The following is a 15,057-nucleotide window of genomic DNA, read 5'->3' as shown; positions in this document are numbered from 1 at the left end:
TGTTCTAGAGGGTGCTAAATAAGAAGTAGATTCTGATTGGTTGCCCATAGCAACATCACATGTGAAGTAGAATACACATCTTAGTAAATTTCCCCCTAAACCTTTTATAATTTATGGTTTCACTGGAAGTAATAAACTCAGTCGATCCTGTATTAAATGACACTACCCAGCCCCGGCATTTACAAGGACTATGGGGCAGTTGTGTACTGCTGACCCTTAATTGAACTTATATTGTCCCAAGCATGGTTAGGAAACATGTCCCCCTACCTGGCAATGTCACTAGCGACTAGGCTGTTCATAAGCTAAAGATTGGTTCTGTCCGCAGAATCTTCACCACCACTGTGTGTAGAAGGCAATGCCGGGACTTTCATATTTATAAGAAAAGGGGTTAAATCCAATCATGCAGGCAGCAATGTCATTATCAGTACTTGCTAAATTTCCCATAATATAGTTCACAATGTTATCTACAAATATCGCACAATAAGCATATACGCCTATATCTGTAACTAGCCACGCCCATAGGGTGGAGCATGACACGCCCCCTTAACATCATGACTTTTTCACATTTTTATGGTGTCAATGTCAGCACATGAGCACATGGACCCCCATATAGTGTACCACTTAGCTTGCCATGTACAGATCCTGATGGGACAAATGGATGCACTGTCCAATAGGAGAGGATGAGTAGAGCAGGGGCTGTCCTTGCTAATAAGGGAATTTTTCACATAGGGTTTTACTCCGTGAGGAGTTGGTGTGTGTTCGCACAACCTAATGGATTAATGGATCCCTGATTCGAAACAGGGTAAGGAGACCCCAAAAAATAATTTTTTAATCAAGAACGGGGGTGCTGTTCCCTACAGCATGGATGTATACATTTTACAGGAAAAGAAGGAAGGGGCTGTTTGTGGGAACGCCCACGAAATTTTTCTTTAAAATATAACTTTTAATGGTTTTTATTCTAATATTCCCTATATCAGGGTATGGGAACTTTACATAAACAGCTGAGATTTTGAAGAAGTTAAAATCACATACAATACATACACAAATACAGATATTGTGTTCAAAGAGAAGAAAATAAATGTGTTTTAAAAATTTACACGAGTGTCCGTTTTATGTGGCCCTGATGGAAAAATGAGTTTTGTTGTTGCTGTTATTCAGCAGTAAGGACTCTGATGTTACACCCTGTTGTCACACTATTCCAGTTTATAGTATAATGCTGTTTAGCCTCTTGACACAGGGCACAGTGATCAGTAGGAGTTACACATTGTCATAATTAATTTCGGGCTTTGGAGTGGTATTTCGCAGATGTATAGTTGGTTCTGCGCCCTCTCCTGGTCGATCTGAGTATATCAGTCTAAATATATCACTTTGCCCACAATTGCTGGGTTATATATATTGGAGCCCTCTCCTAGAGATCTGATCACACAGTGTACTGCAGTGTGCTATTTATATATATTTTATGCACCACTGATTCACAGAGTCAGATCTGGGTATAGTATAATGCTAACCCATCTAAATTCTAACAAACATTTTACAAAACATTTTTCTACTACAAGCTATCTGGGCTAATGGACATCTCTAGGACAGACAAGGTTGTTAGGGAATTGCAATAGATCAGCCTGGGCGTCAGCATGTGTTACCCCACTGCAATAAGACAGACTTTATGCAGTGAGTTACAGGTTTATGTGTGACAGTAATCATAGGGGTATGCATCAGGGAGACTGTGGCTGAGTGACTCATGTCTTCGCCCACCCAATAGGAAACATTAGGTAGCCATCTGTATTTGTTGGGGGGGGGCAGTCTGTGTGGTATGAAGTCACGGGCAGAGCATGATGAGCAAAGCGAGCCATGTGAGGGTACGCGTTACACTATTTGAGGGTCCATGTCGACAGGTGTCAACATCGATACACAAAAAATTTGAAAAATGTCAACCTTTTCAACCTTTTGAACTTGTCAATCTTTTGTTGTCGACCTAGTGACTGTCCATCTAGATGCTGTAGATTTATGAATCCACAACCAGCGTTGAAACCCCGTGTACACTGTCTATCAAACTCCCACTGCCAGTGGCGCAGCCACCTTGAAAGGGGGTGTGGCATCGGGGGACTCTTTTGCTTCTTTTTCCATCACTTTTGGGGAATACCCAGCCTCTCTGGAGATGGTGAATGGGTAGTATTAGCAGACTATTCTTCTATGACAGGAGTCGGGTGCTGCAGGAGAATATCACCCGGCAGCACCCATCTCCTGTAACTACAGAAGAGCTGGCACTTTGGTGTAACCCCCTGGGAGCGTGACAACCGGCAGCAGGGTGCACTGCCTGCGTTCAGCTTCTCTCGTCACTGACATCGAAATGTAAACAAATAAAGAGGGACTCCTAAAAGAGGGTGGTGCCTCTGCAAAGGGGGCAGGACCTCATGGGAAAGCCACAATTGAGAGCCACACCCCCATTTTTGTCACTATGGGGCACACTGTGAGTTGCTGGCCATGTCTCCAGTCCCTCTGTCACCCGTGAATAGATGCGCACAGCATCTATGCACTGCTGTTTTGAGAGAGCAGCGAGTGACAGGGGCCCTCCCACACCCTTTGCCGCAGGACACTGCAGCCAGCCCAAAAAAGGAATGGTCTCACAAAAATCAGGACAGTTGGGAGGATACGCATACTGAATCTGTCCGCATTTAAGGGGCATTCCAATTAGGCACAGGTTTTACCATGTATAGAATACTCCACATTATGGCCCTTATTCTGGTTCATTCGCAGCGGCCGCTCGTTCCCAGAGGGACCGATGTTTTGCTTATGCGCAGCAGCATTTCTGCACATGTGTATACACTGGGTGCGTGCGAACGCAGCACAAAGTTTGTTTGCTGGGTGCACGCACCCAGCCTTGCAGGCGTGGGGTGGAGAGGGGCGTGAGGTTCCGGGCTGGGGGATTAGCATATGGATATGCTGAGCGTACACATGCTAATTTGTCCCTGACGCACATGCGCGGGGGGGGGGGGGTTTCGGGCGGACAACTGACATAACCAGATGTCAGCTGCCCGCCCAATTCCCTACAATTCTGCGCACATATGTAAGGGTGGTCTGGACCACCCTGACATATACTTGCGCCTTCGCCATCATTCGATGCTCAGCGACGATCAAAAGATGGGGGAGGTTCCCACTGGCATGCGGATGTATGTTCATGTGAAACTCGCAAGGATGCAAATTCGCACCTGAGCGCGTCCACCAGAATAAGTGCTGGAATCTATCGATTTCCCCATCTGATAAAAGCCACAGTGTGCATTTTTGCCGCCGATTTTATCGAAGCTCATGAGACTGCAAGTAAAAATCCTCGCTACATTCTTCGGCTGGACCTAATTGATAAAGTCCTAGTGGACAAATAGCTAAAGAGTTTACTGATATGACCCTTAAGCTGTGTGCAAAGATCTCATTGCAATGCCCTTGCAATTTGACTGACAGGAAGTCAGCGTTTGTGGGTAGTAACTGGCAATGTCAGAAAAAAAGGCAGACATGTCCTGGCGTTTAAAGGTAGGTTGTATGATGTCAGCGCCGGCACTGATCAGCCTGTCTCTGTCGCAGAGTTGTGGAAGGGTCAGACTTGCACAGACTGGGGAAATCATTGCATGGTGAGTGAATTGTATATGGATGTGCGACAGGAGAGCAAATAGTGATATTTCCCGCAAATCACTTGCAGACTTGCACAGGGGTTCTCACTGTGTCTGGGCTGCGTCTATCTAGTCTCAGTCATCGGCAAATTTGCAGATGTTCAACCAGATCTGTGTCAGTCCTAATATATATTAACAGTAAAAATCAGCAGGTGTAGGGCAGTTAAGCAGCCAATGAGTGAGCCAGCGCTCACCCTTCATTGGGCGCAGAGTCTGAAGGGAAGAAGCTTGACTGCAAGGATAGTGCGGAGAATAAACAAGAGGACGGAGGGCCCTGCACCTTAGGGCTTACATATTAAAGATATAGGGGTATATGTATGAAGCGGTGATTCCAATTCTGGAATATTTATATCCTCTTTTGTCTCCAATAATTCTGCTGGGCATACATGCCAGTGTAGGGACTTGCAGAGAATTGGAATCCCTTGATGTGTGCTGAAAGCTTAAATGTTTTTATTAAAATACAGCTGGTGCCATGTAAGATGGGTAAAACAGATCGGGGGCATTCGTTGTGGCATTCATTATTGATTGGTGCTGTTACATTTATCTCACATGCATAAACTCACGCATGCAATGTGGTTTTTGTTGCATTATCTCAACATATATATATATATATATGCGCATTGTGACTCATTATAATAAAATGTTTATTTTGCTACTAACACAAACCCACCTTCATTTCAACTCATCTGTAGTGCAGACCCCCCCCCCCCCCACCCCTCCCTTCTTCCCTTAATGTGCTAAATTGTCAGTAATAGGCAATTGGGATCACCTTTAGGGTCTGGCTGCGTCTAATCCTTGTTACCCTAATTGTTCTGTCTTGGGTATATCTACCCACTGAGCCTCCAATAGAAAAGAAGCATATCAATACATTTTAGCTAAATTAGGGATACAACAAGCAGTGGGTAACATCAGTCTATTACCATGGTGGCGTGTAATCGATTTGACGATCTACACGATTGACTATAATAGAAAATAGTAATAGTTCTGGTATGGAGAAAAAAAAACTTGTCACCTTCCCTACTCTTGCCATGGCCTGCTTCAGCCAGTAGAGGGAGCTCTATGCCCCCTCATTAGATGCGTAAACTATTAAGAGCACGCCACTCTCCTACGGTCTGCTTCCACCTAATCCACAAATGATAGAATTTAGGGGTAAGTGTACTAAGCAGTGTTTGAGAAATCCCTTTGGTTTTGCAGATAATAGTATTGTAACGTGCAGATTTACCAAACGCTAAGGGTGCGTACACACAGGGCGATATATCAATGCCCCCTTTTCATCGGCGACCAGAGATGGTCGCTGAAGAAAAGAAACCTCTGCCGGTGGTTGCGATTACAACGGGGCTGAAAATGGGAGTGCGCACCCGGCGATTTATCGCTGGGGCACACTCCCATCACTGGCAATATGGTTACCCAACTCCCAAAGTAGGAGACTGTGGAAAGTGATTCACTTGTACTGTTAAACAGGGCAAGGGACAGTGGGGCTGGGAAAGTGAGCTACTTTGAGCTCAAGAACGCTTAGTGCACTTCCTCCAACAGGGATCAAGGCGCTTGTGGAATCATGTCGGCCTCCCCTCTATGGTTCCTAGTGCTGGTAATGGAAACATTAATAGGGCTCTTACTTTATTTTAATGTGGTGTGGGTCACACTTGAATGCTGGTAATGTCTGTCATCCTTACCTACCACACATCACTGGAAGGTTGCCGACTTGCAACCTAATACAGGGAGAGAAAAGAGAAAGTACTCTCTGTTTTTGGGGGCACACTTTTAAATTTAAAACTTAACGTTTATTTATTTATTCATTAAAATTGATTTAGACATGACAAGACAGACATACAAAAAACATGTACAGATTCCTGAGACTCCAATTCACAGAGTTCTCTGTTAATTGTTGAGGTACCACAATATATGGAGTGGACCGCGAATATTTGTTATTATGGTAATATACCTTATTTTACACCAGAAATTCTTGGTTTTTCAGGCCGTTATAATTTTCTATTGACAGGAAAATTTGTGATAAAAGGAGAAAAGAGAGAAGAAGAAAGAAAAAAGAAAAATAAAAGAGAGAGAGGGAGAAAAGGAAGGGGAGGAGAGAAAAAAAGGAAGGAGCGGAGAAGAAAGGGAGTTTCCAAGGGAGGGTTGGGGTGAATAGAAGAGAAGAGAGGGAAAAAAGAGAGATGGGGAAGAACAAATTGAGTGTCAGTACACCCCTGCAGTTTGTTTGTAATCACGGTGACTGCTGCTGATTGCTCTGTATGCCTGGCTAAACCAGACTGTGCAATTGAGCGGGTCTTACCGTGCGACAGTTGCAGATGAGGGTGTTAAATAGTTGGGCTGTAAATTCCCTCTCTGTTAGAGAGGGCGACTCCCTGATTGGCTGGGCCCTTGCAGGGAAATCTACCCTCAATCAGTGAGGTTTTGAGCCCAGAAAGTGTATAGTTTTAGAGAACAAAGTTTATTGCCTTGTAGGGTGTATGTGCACGCTGCTTTCTCCCACTTGCTTTGCAGTATTGGTGGGCGATGAGCGGTGAACCCCACCTTTAAAGACAATTTTGGAAAATTCCCAGTAGTATAGAGAAAAATTTCTTAGAGAATAAATGAAACAAGATAACAGGTGGAAGTAGTAATATATGGAATGTATGATATCAAGAAGGATCAAGAGAGTGGTCCTTTGGTCACAGTATCATAGTATATCCATTTGCAACTATCATCAGGTTAATCACCTGTATTTACAGTCGTAGGAAATATTCCTGTCACTATCTATATGATTTTCACTAAGAAAAAGTAATAATAAATCTCATTCCTAAACATGAAAAAATATCACTCAGGGTGATCTTAGTGGTTCTAGACCACTCAGAGCAGATAAAAGCAAAACAAAGGGAAAACAATGAAGCCCTTTTCCCAAAATGATAGCAGGTCAAAACAATCTCTGTGGGGTCGTATTCACAATTGTATCAAATGGTTATAATGTTAACAGCCCCTTAATAGGGGTCTTACCACCACCCGGATAGTTGCCTGCTATGGTCTATGGCAGTGGTTCCCAAACTGTGTGCCGTGGCTCCCTGGGGTGCCTCGGGACACATGCAGGGGTGCCGCGGCTTGGTGGTCCAGGACCAACTCAAATTATTAATGGTTAATTATTTATGAGCAAAACCAGTGCTGGTGGCTGCCAATCATAGAATGTGTACAAACAGCAGCAAATCCTGCCCTTTACCACATAACTAAACCTAAGAATTGCATATAAACCCAATCGAATTAATTATTTTTGGACCTAGGGGTGCCGTGAAAAAAATTCTGATTCTCTAGGGTGCCGTGAATCAAAAAAGATTGGGAACCCCTGGTCTAAGGGACAGTCAATCTGCTGCAGAAGGAAAGAGATTTTTCTTAGGTCTGGACCTGATTGCAGTGATGGGGAGTCTGGTATCTCCTCAGTAGCTCAAGGTGCAAAAGTAGTTGTGGGATAGACAGCTGTTTCGCGGAGGTCCCGCTTCCTCAGTACTTTCTCTTTTCTCTTTTTGCATCATTCCTTACTCTCAGGGGAGCACCTCCACATCATCTATCAATGCATAAGCATTTTTTGATACTATAAAATAGTGGACTTTTTCACACAAGTATATTATATATACACTCAATACAATCAAAAAGTGGTACTGGTGCACAGGTTCTTTTCCCCAATTTACCTTTCCCCATGTTGTAGCAAACCTAATACAGGGGTAGATTTATTAACATTCGATCAGGGGCATATGCTCTATCCCCGTGCGCTAAGACAGGGGATAGCGCTTCTCCTGATCTATCACACCCGCGATGTCGGTGTTTAGCGTGCGGCGCTATGGGGGAGGAGGGCTAACGCATATTCGGTATTTTAAATGAGGCTCATACCTTATTTATGAAGGGTCCGGGTTGCCGCGTGCTCTTCCATTAACGTGCAGTGCATAGCGCCAGAATTTTCTGGCGCTGTGTAATCCAAAGGCTCCTTTTTTTTTTTTCATTTCAATTAACTTTATTGGTCCTCTCCCCGGCTGACAGTGTTCTGTCTCCCCGGCACCTGCTGGGCCCCGCCGTCAGATGGATGTATCTGAGCATGTGTCGGTAAACATAGCAAGACCAGGTAACCGGCGCATGCGCAGAACTTGGCAGCAGGTGGAGCGCACATCCGTTATGGGGATAACGCACTCCCATAACGTATGCAAGACACACAGTAAATTCAGGAGAAGAGAGGCGCCGCTTCACCACGATAAAGTGGTGAAGCGAAAGGGGGCACACAAGGAACGGTATGGTCACATAAATAAATCTACCCCACAGTCGGCAAGCTTCATATCAAACGTGCCTTGACCTTGAACGTGCCAGATACCCATTAACTATTACGTTTTTGACAATATATTAAAACTTATAAGACAGCCCTGCAACCCATCTTCCATTATTCAGGCACTGAGAAAACGTACAAAATGACACGAATATGTTTTCTAAAACCTAGGTTTAATAAATTAATAGGTGCATGCCAGATGAAAATACAAAAATACATTTAAAAACTGAACATTGCAGCATGAACTGCATCACACAAAAGTGTCGGTAAACATTATAAAAACTCAGGCTCTTGTTTTAAAAAAAAAAACTTGCAAAATTAAAAAAAAAAAAAAAAAGGTGGACGACAATAGAAAATGATCAAAGGAAAACTGCAATGCAAATGTCATCAAAGAGCAACCGTTTCACAAACTCATTATCCTAATCGGATTATGCGGAACATAAAAGCCAGGATCACAATAATCTTGCACTAGGGGGAAAACATGCTGCTTTACAGTCACGACCCGTGTAGTTAGAGGATATCTCTGTAAGGAAAGCTCCGACAAAAACGGAGGCGTACATGCAGCCATTTACAATTCTTGTTACTCTGTAAACACTGAGCAGTAAAGCAGAGCAGACATTACTGCACAATGGCACTGATTGCCACAGTTTAAACAATTCTAAAAATTTGCTTCATTTCTGTTCTGCGAATACAAGAAAAATGCGCTTTTAATGTCCAGGTCCGGCAACAGAAATCTTGGGGCCCTGTACAATGATATTTCTGGGGCCCCCCACCTAATCCCAAATCCACACAACGCTCTTCTGCATGAGCCTCATTTATCCTTTCTCCAGATTCTGCTTTCAGGTGCGGACTTCTCTCGTTCTCAGTCCTGCTGGCCTGGCTCCTGGCTGCTGCTTCCTGCTGGCTCCCGGATGCTGCTGGCCTGTCACTTTCACAAAAGAACACCGAGCACTACGTGCAGGCAGGGCAGGTCTTTCGCAGAGTGCGGAACAGACGACCAGCGCATGTGCAGTAAAAGTACAGGAGCCAGAGACTGAGGCCACAGCACCAGTGGCGGGTACGGCTGTGCGCCTGTGGCCCCAGGCTGTGCGCACACACAGAGTAGCTGGCTCTGCGCGCCAAGTGGCAGGGCGCACACACAGTAGATGGCAGTGGCATCAGTTGCTATGTACGGCGCTGCGGACACTTTGCGGCGCCTTATAAATAAACGTACTACTACTACTACTACTACTACTAGTGGCATACAGTGAGTCTGTCAGACTCAGCCAAAAACAGATGGTGCACAGTAATGGCCGAGCCCCAAAGGTCACTGACAGGCCAGCTAGTACAGGCAGTGGCCATGCTGGGGCATGGAAACTCTGGGGCCCTTCAGATCTCTGGGGCCCGTCACACTTGTCCCCCTTGACCCCCCCTGTCGCCTGCCCTGTTAATGTCCCTCAAGCCTCAGTTATGTGGATAGCTTCTAATGGACTCCATGATCGTGGATATTGGTCCAGGCCACGAATATGTCAATCTCTGGGAAGCAACTTCTACCTCAGAGATTACTTTATTGAACGGACAGGCTGCCAGAAAATAAATACGGAGTTATCCTAGAAAATGGCGGCCTCCACAAACTGCTTCATGCTTTAGTGATGTTTCCAGTTGAAATAATTAATTCTCGTAAATGTTGGCTCACTCCACAAAATGGCCGCCCCACCGCGCTTTAATATGACAAAGTTGGCTGTAACAGATCACTTTCTATGCAATAGAACAATCCTTCATTTCTATGCAACGGAACAATCCTTCATTCTCCGGAAATACAGTTTTTTTTTTTATTTCTTTTATCTTGATATCTCGTTCAAAATAAAATGTCTTCGTTTTTGATGAGCATTTCCACCACTATCCTCTGATAGCGGATGTCATTGAGCGCTGCCATGGCATCCAGCTCTGGGGCGCGCATGAGAGTCGGCCCGAACACGATGCCAAGGTTCTCCGCGTTCATTAAGTTGTCCTTCTCTTGAAGAGTTACCCTGCGGGCAGTAGTGCCTAGACTGGAAGCTGAGGGTCCCCTCTTTCCATGGGTACAAGAATTTAAAAAATCGGCCCTTGGGAACCGGAGATATCAGACTTCAAAGTAGTGGTCCCCATCCAAGCCTGTTAATTGTTTTTCCCAGTCAGATATTTCAGGTTTTGTCTGACTTAAGGGCCCTACATACGCAGAGATGTGTGCCAGAGATACATAACGGGAGATTCAGCACAAGAGATTTCACTCTTGTGGCTCATTTCAGACAATGAGCCACATACAGAGAGATTTGTGTCAGAGATTCAAATTGGGAGATTCAGCACGGGAGATTTCAAATCTGTCACGACTGTCACAGCCGTACATGCCATCAAACTACACTTTGTATGTGTGTATATATATATATATATATATATATATATATATATATATATATATATAATGTGGAATAGGGGTCCCCATCCCCATTCCTAAACATAGGCGTCTAGTGCAAACACACAAACTGTACATATAAACACACACACACACACACACACACACACTGTATTATTCTTTATTATTGACTTTTTTATTTGTAAGGTGACAAAGTTTCCGCAGCACCATATAAGTAGCTATACAACTACAAGTCCCAGCACATGTACTCTGACTAGCCTGACATTAGCCAGGGAACATTCACATTATTGACATCTGCAGCCACCTCACCCCATATATATGGGGCAACCAGACATTTGCACCAATGTGGGAGAGCATTTCATCACCAGACAATTCTGCCTCCATTGATTGCATTGCTTACTAGAACACAATGGTCCCTGGTATTTACAAGCCAACAAACCAACAAGGCTTGCAATGGCAGCCAATAACAGAACTTCTCTCATGCACGGCAGCCCTGTATGCCCCTCTGAGCTGAGCAGGGATTGGCTGAGCCCTCTTGCTGTGTTGCCATGTGAGGTGCTGTAGGTAAGGGCCGGGCTGAATCTCCAGGGCACTCTACTGACCCAGGGAAGGAGCCCTGTGGCTATGCTGGCTGATGTCTGTGATGGGGCAGGGCAGGCTGCTCCCGCCTATCATAGCAGCAGCTTCCCGGCGGCGGTGCTCCCCGCAGACACTGCCAGCTCCCCCAAGCATCAAGGTCCCGCCATTAGGGTACCTGTAATAAGCACCGGCTGAAGTGGGTGCCTGTCACAAATGGCAGTGGGTCCAGTCATTAGCGCCGGCTGCCGCAGGTCCCGACTCCCTACATTATTGTCAGTGACAGTGGACCCTGTAATCACCTCGGCAGCAGGGGTGCCTGTCATTAGTGCTGCGGCAGCGCCAGCGGAAGTAGTAGATACAAGGACAGCCTATAGCGGGAGTAAGCTATATGACACTGCTGTGTGCTGGGTGTCAGACCCGGGGGTGCATTGCAGGGAGCTGTGAGTGCAGTGAGAGAAGCCAATACTTGCTTGGACTGACGCAGGAATGTTTCCGGGCGGCAGCGGCTTCAGTGGGCGGTGAGTGACAGCAGGGCTTCTTGTTGGCAGCGTCTTCAGTGACGGTCGCTCAGATGGCCCTGCTCATCCCCGCGCCACACATGCGGGAGATGAGCAGGACCATCTCAGCGACTGCTCTGAATTGACAGACAGGTCCGTTCTGAATCTTGTGCAGATTCAGAACGGCGGGGGCGCGCATGTAAATTTCTGTGTGGGCTATATACACAGCGATTTACATGCATTTTCAGGCATTTTCTGAGCGATTTGTTAAAATCGCTCAGAAAATGCCTGAATATTGTGCTGTGTGTGGGGCCCTTTAGAGTTTTTCTGAGGATATGTTCCAAAAGCTGGGACTCTCCCCCTTTGATGGACATTAGTAGCTTGTCTCTACTGTTCCCAGAACCAGAGATATCAGCCTTCCAGCAGCTGGTTACTGCTCCAGCTCCACACACCTGTTATGTAGTTTTATAAACTCGTTGGCAGATTGCTCTGCCTCCTGAACTCTGATCCCCTAGTCCCCAATACCATTTGGTAGGTGGGATTCTCTAGTTTTTAATTCCATTAAAATCTAAGAAATCTATTTTCGGGAACTGGAGATATCTGCAGTCAAGCAAGCTGTCTTCCCACCAGAAAATTATGAATAATAAGCCCACTCCACTATATATGTTTATTATTATTATTATTTATATACATTTGAACTATCTATAATACTTTAACTGACCCGGCATATACTGGGTCACCTAAGTGTCCATCTCCGTGCTTTGCTCCGCCCCTCTGGAAACCCCCTTCTGAAAATCCTGCGTTTGCCCCTGTGACCAGTGTGGTTTTTTTTTTTTCATATGGGAGCCAATGGTTTTTTTTTCTCCCTTGTGGGGTCCAATGTATTTTTCTCTGTGGGGGTCTGACGGTGTGCCTTGACAATTTTAGAATCTTGTCTGGTGTGCCGGGAGGTAAAAAGGTTGAAAATCACTTATATAGTCAGATCGCTAGTTAGAAATAGCCATGGAATCACTACGTGTGTATGGGCTTTAAGCGGTAAATTTTACTAAAGCTTCTAAAAATTAATAGAAGTTGCCCATGGCAACCAATCAGGTTCCCTATCACAAATATTGATATACAGTACAAGCCACCTGCGCTCAGAAAAAATGGGGTACCAAACCCAACAGAAATATTTAGACACAGAATAGTCTATACCGGCTTTACATCGTTTAAGTAAAAAATAGAGTACTTGTGTAGTTTCACGGTGGCAGGCTATGCTACGTTTTCAGTGGAGGCTAAGCTACATTATTAGCGTAGCCCAACAGCTGCCTAGCGCAGTCAGCATAGTGACTCCGTGGCAGCCCTGCGTAGTCAGCGTAGTGTCCCCGTCAGGCGGCGTAGTCACGTACTGTCCCCGGAAGCTGCAGCTCTGTCCCCGGCGTCCCTGGCAAGCCTAGTGAGCGCCTTTCACAAAGCGCCAGTAACTGCTAGATCCCCTGCGCTGGCGGATGCCATCTGTCTGAGACGCAGGAGCATCTCAGACGCTTGTGTGTCTCAGTAATTATTGCGGCAGGGTTCGGCAACCCTGTATGAACGTCTCCTGCACAAAGGGGGGGGGGGTGCTGTGCACAAGTGCGTCTCATGCACAATAAAGGACGCATAGTGCTCCATGTTACATATTGGCATATGCCTCCATTTCAAACCCCCACTATCCATGCCAGCCCGAAGCGTGGCGAGCGTAGCGAGCCCTGCGAAGGGACACGGTACGCTTCCTCCCAACTTGTATATATCCACGTTGGCGTGGAGTTGATTTTATAAAGTGTGGCGAGCACAGCGAGTCACCGAGCCCAAAGCGTGGATAGTGGGGGTATGAACAAGTCGGGAGGATGCGTACCTTGTCCCCTCGTGGGACTTACTACGCTCGCCATGCTTCAGGCTGCCGTGGATAGTGGAGGTGTTTCAGGAACACATTCACACCTGTCATGTCAGGCAGGTTAAAATGGTCAATGGTTCCCACACAATGTAATAAGCGCTGACTGACTACACTAACTATGTAAGCTCCGGCTGGCCGCCAACGGGCAGGAAAATGACGCTGATACTGACAGGGATGCTGACTACGCTGGCTGCGGGAAAACTACGCTGATTCGGAAAGGGACGCTACACTAACTACGTAACTGCCACCATGAAACTACACAAGTACCAAAAAAGTTTTGGGATCCACCATAAGACTGTTAGGACCCGGGGACCCGTGGGTACACGGACTGACGCAGGTCTGGTGACCGCACTGGATCCCCGGCGTCCGTTACCTGATTTGGGAGATCCCCAGGCGGCACCTAGCAGAGGGGCAGGCAGGCTGGTGTCCAGTTCTGCGGCGCCTGGTCGCCGGACAGGCCTGGGTTGCTTAGCAACCAGTCCGGCGCGCAGCTTCCGGGAGTTCTCAGGAACTCCCGGCCGGTTGCTGTGCAACCGTTTGACGCTGAGCAGCGCAGCAATTTGTCCTGGCTGTTGCTAAGTGGCCAGGACACTTCCTTACTCGTGCTCAGCCAGCTGCCGGCATGTTCATCATTAGGGGCTGGTCAGCTGACTGCCCTGCCATTAATCCAGATCCTCCTCCTAAGGGGGCTGGACAGGATGTCTGATGCCGGTCATAATCATCCTGTGCCACATGCAGGATTGTTCCTGGGACGTGCTGCTGATACATTTCTGCATGAGCCTGCTTCACTTGCAAACATCTTGGGACAACTATCTTCCTGCTGCGGTAAGGTTGCTCTTTTGTGCATGTCAGTTGCCTGAGCGGAGGGTTGGCATTATTCCTCCTTTTGGTTGGTGTAGGGTTGAACCCCTTAAAGTTGTGCTAGGAACAACTTTACGGTGTGCGACAAGGTCGCTTGGTTTTGGTTGCGACAGGGTCGCTTGGCTTTGGTTTTGGTTGAGACAGAGTCTCTGTATTTACTTTATCATTATTTCGGTACTCCTATGTTTATTTATCCTTTTTAGTCGGGGTTATTAGTTTAGTCAGATTTCCTCTTGGACCTATCTCTGGCGGTCACCACAGGCTTGTCTCCCCTTAACACCTGGCTGCACCGGAGCTAGGGCGGGATTAACCCGTCCTTTCAGACGTGGCGGTTATAGGCGAAGCCTAGCATCCTGCAGTCGGTGGTCACCAGTCAGAGAAGGCCAATAGAGCCAGTGTTGAGGTTAATGGGACCGTCCAGTCTGGGCGGCAGTTTGGTATGATCCAGGGAGTAACTACTAAGACATAGTTGCCTACTCTCCTGGGAAGGCTGGGAGTCTCCTGAAAATGCCTGAACCTTCCCACAATCCCCCTGTCATTGCATACAAGCTGGGTGGGAAATTCATGTCATTGTGGCCCTGCCCCCTGTGCCACTCTGTTGGGATTGTGCTCACAGGTATCCTGCTGTCGGTCTTCTGTGGCAGAATCTGAGTATCATCCCATTCACACTAATGTCCTCCACATAATGATTTGTGATTTGTTAACTGTCTTTATATATAGACATAATGGGGGAAATTTACCAATACGAAAAACCTAGTTTTTCGTATTGGTATTTCCCCTACGACTGCATACGACTGTTTCAGTCGTATGCAAAGTCATGTTCCGGAGGGGAATGTACAAAGCAGTCAGATACGACTGCT

Source organism: Crinia signifera, chromosome 7 (genome assembly GCF_055691185.1).
Source record: "Crinia signifera chromosome 7, ASM5569118v1, whole genome shotgun sequence".
Taxonomy (NCBI): domain Eukaryota; kingdom Metazoa; phylum Chordata; class Amphibia; order Anura; family Myobatrachidae; genus Crinia; species Crinia signifera.
This window is presented reverse-complemented; position numbering follows the sequence as displayed.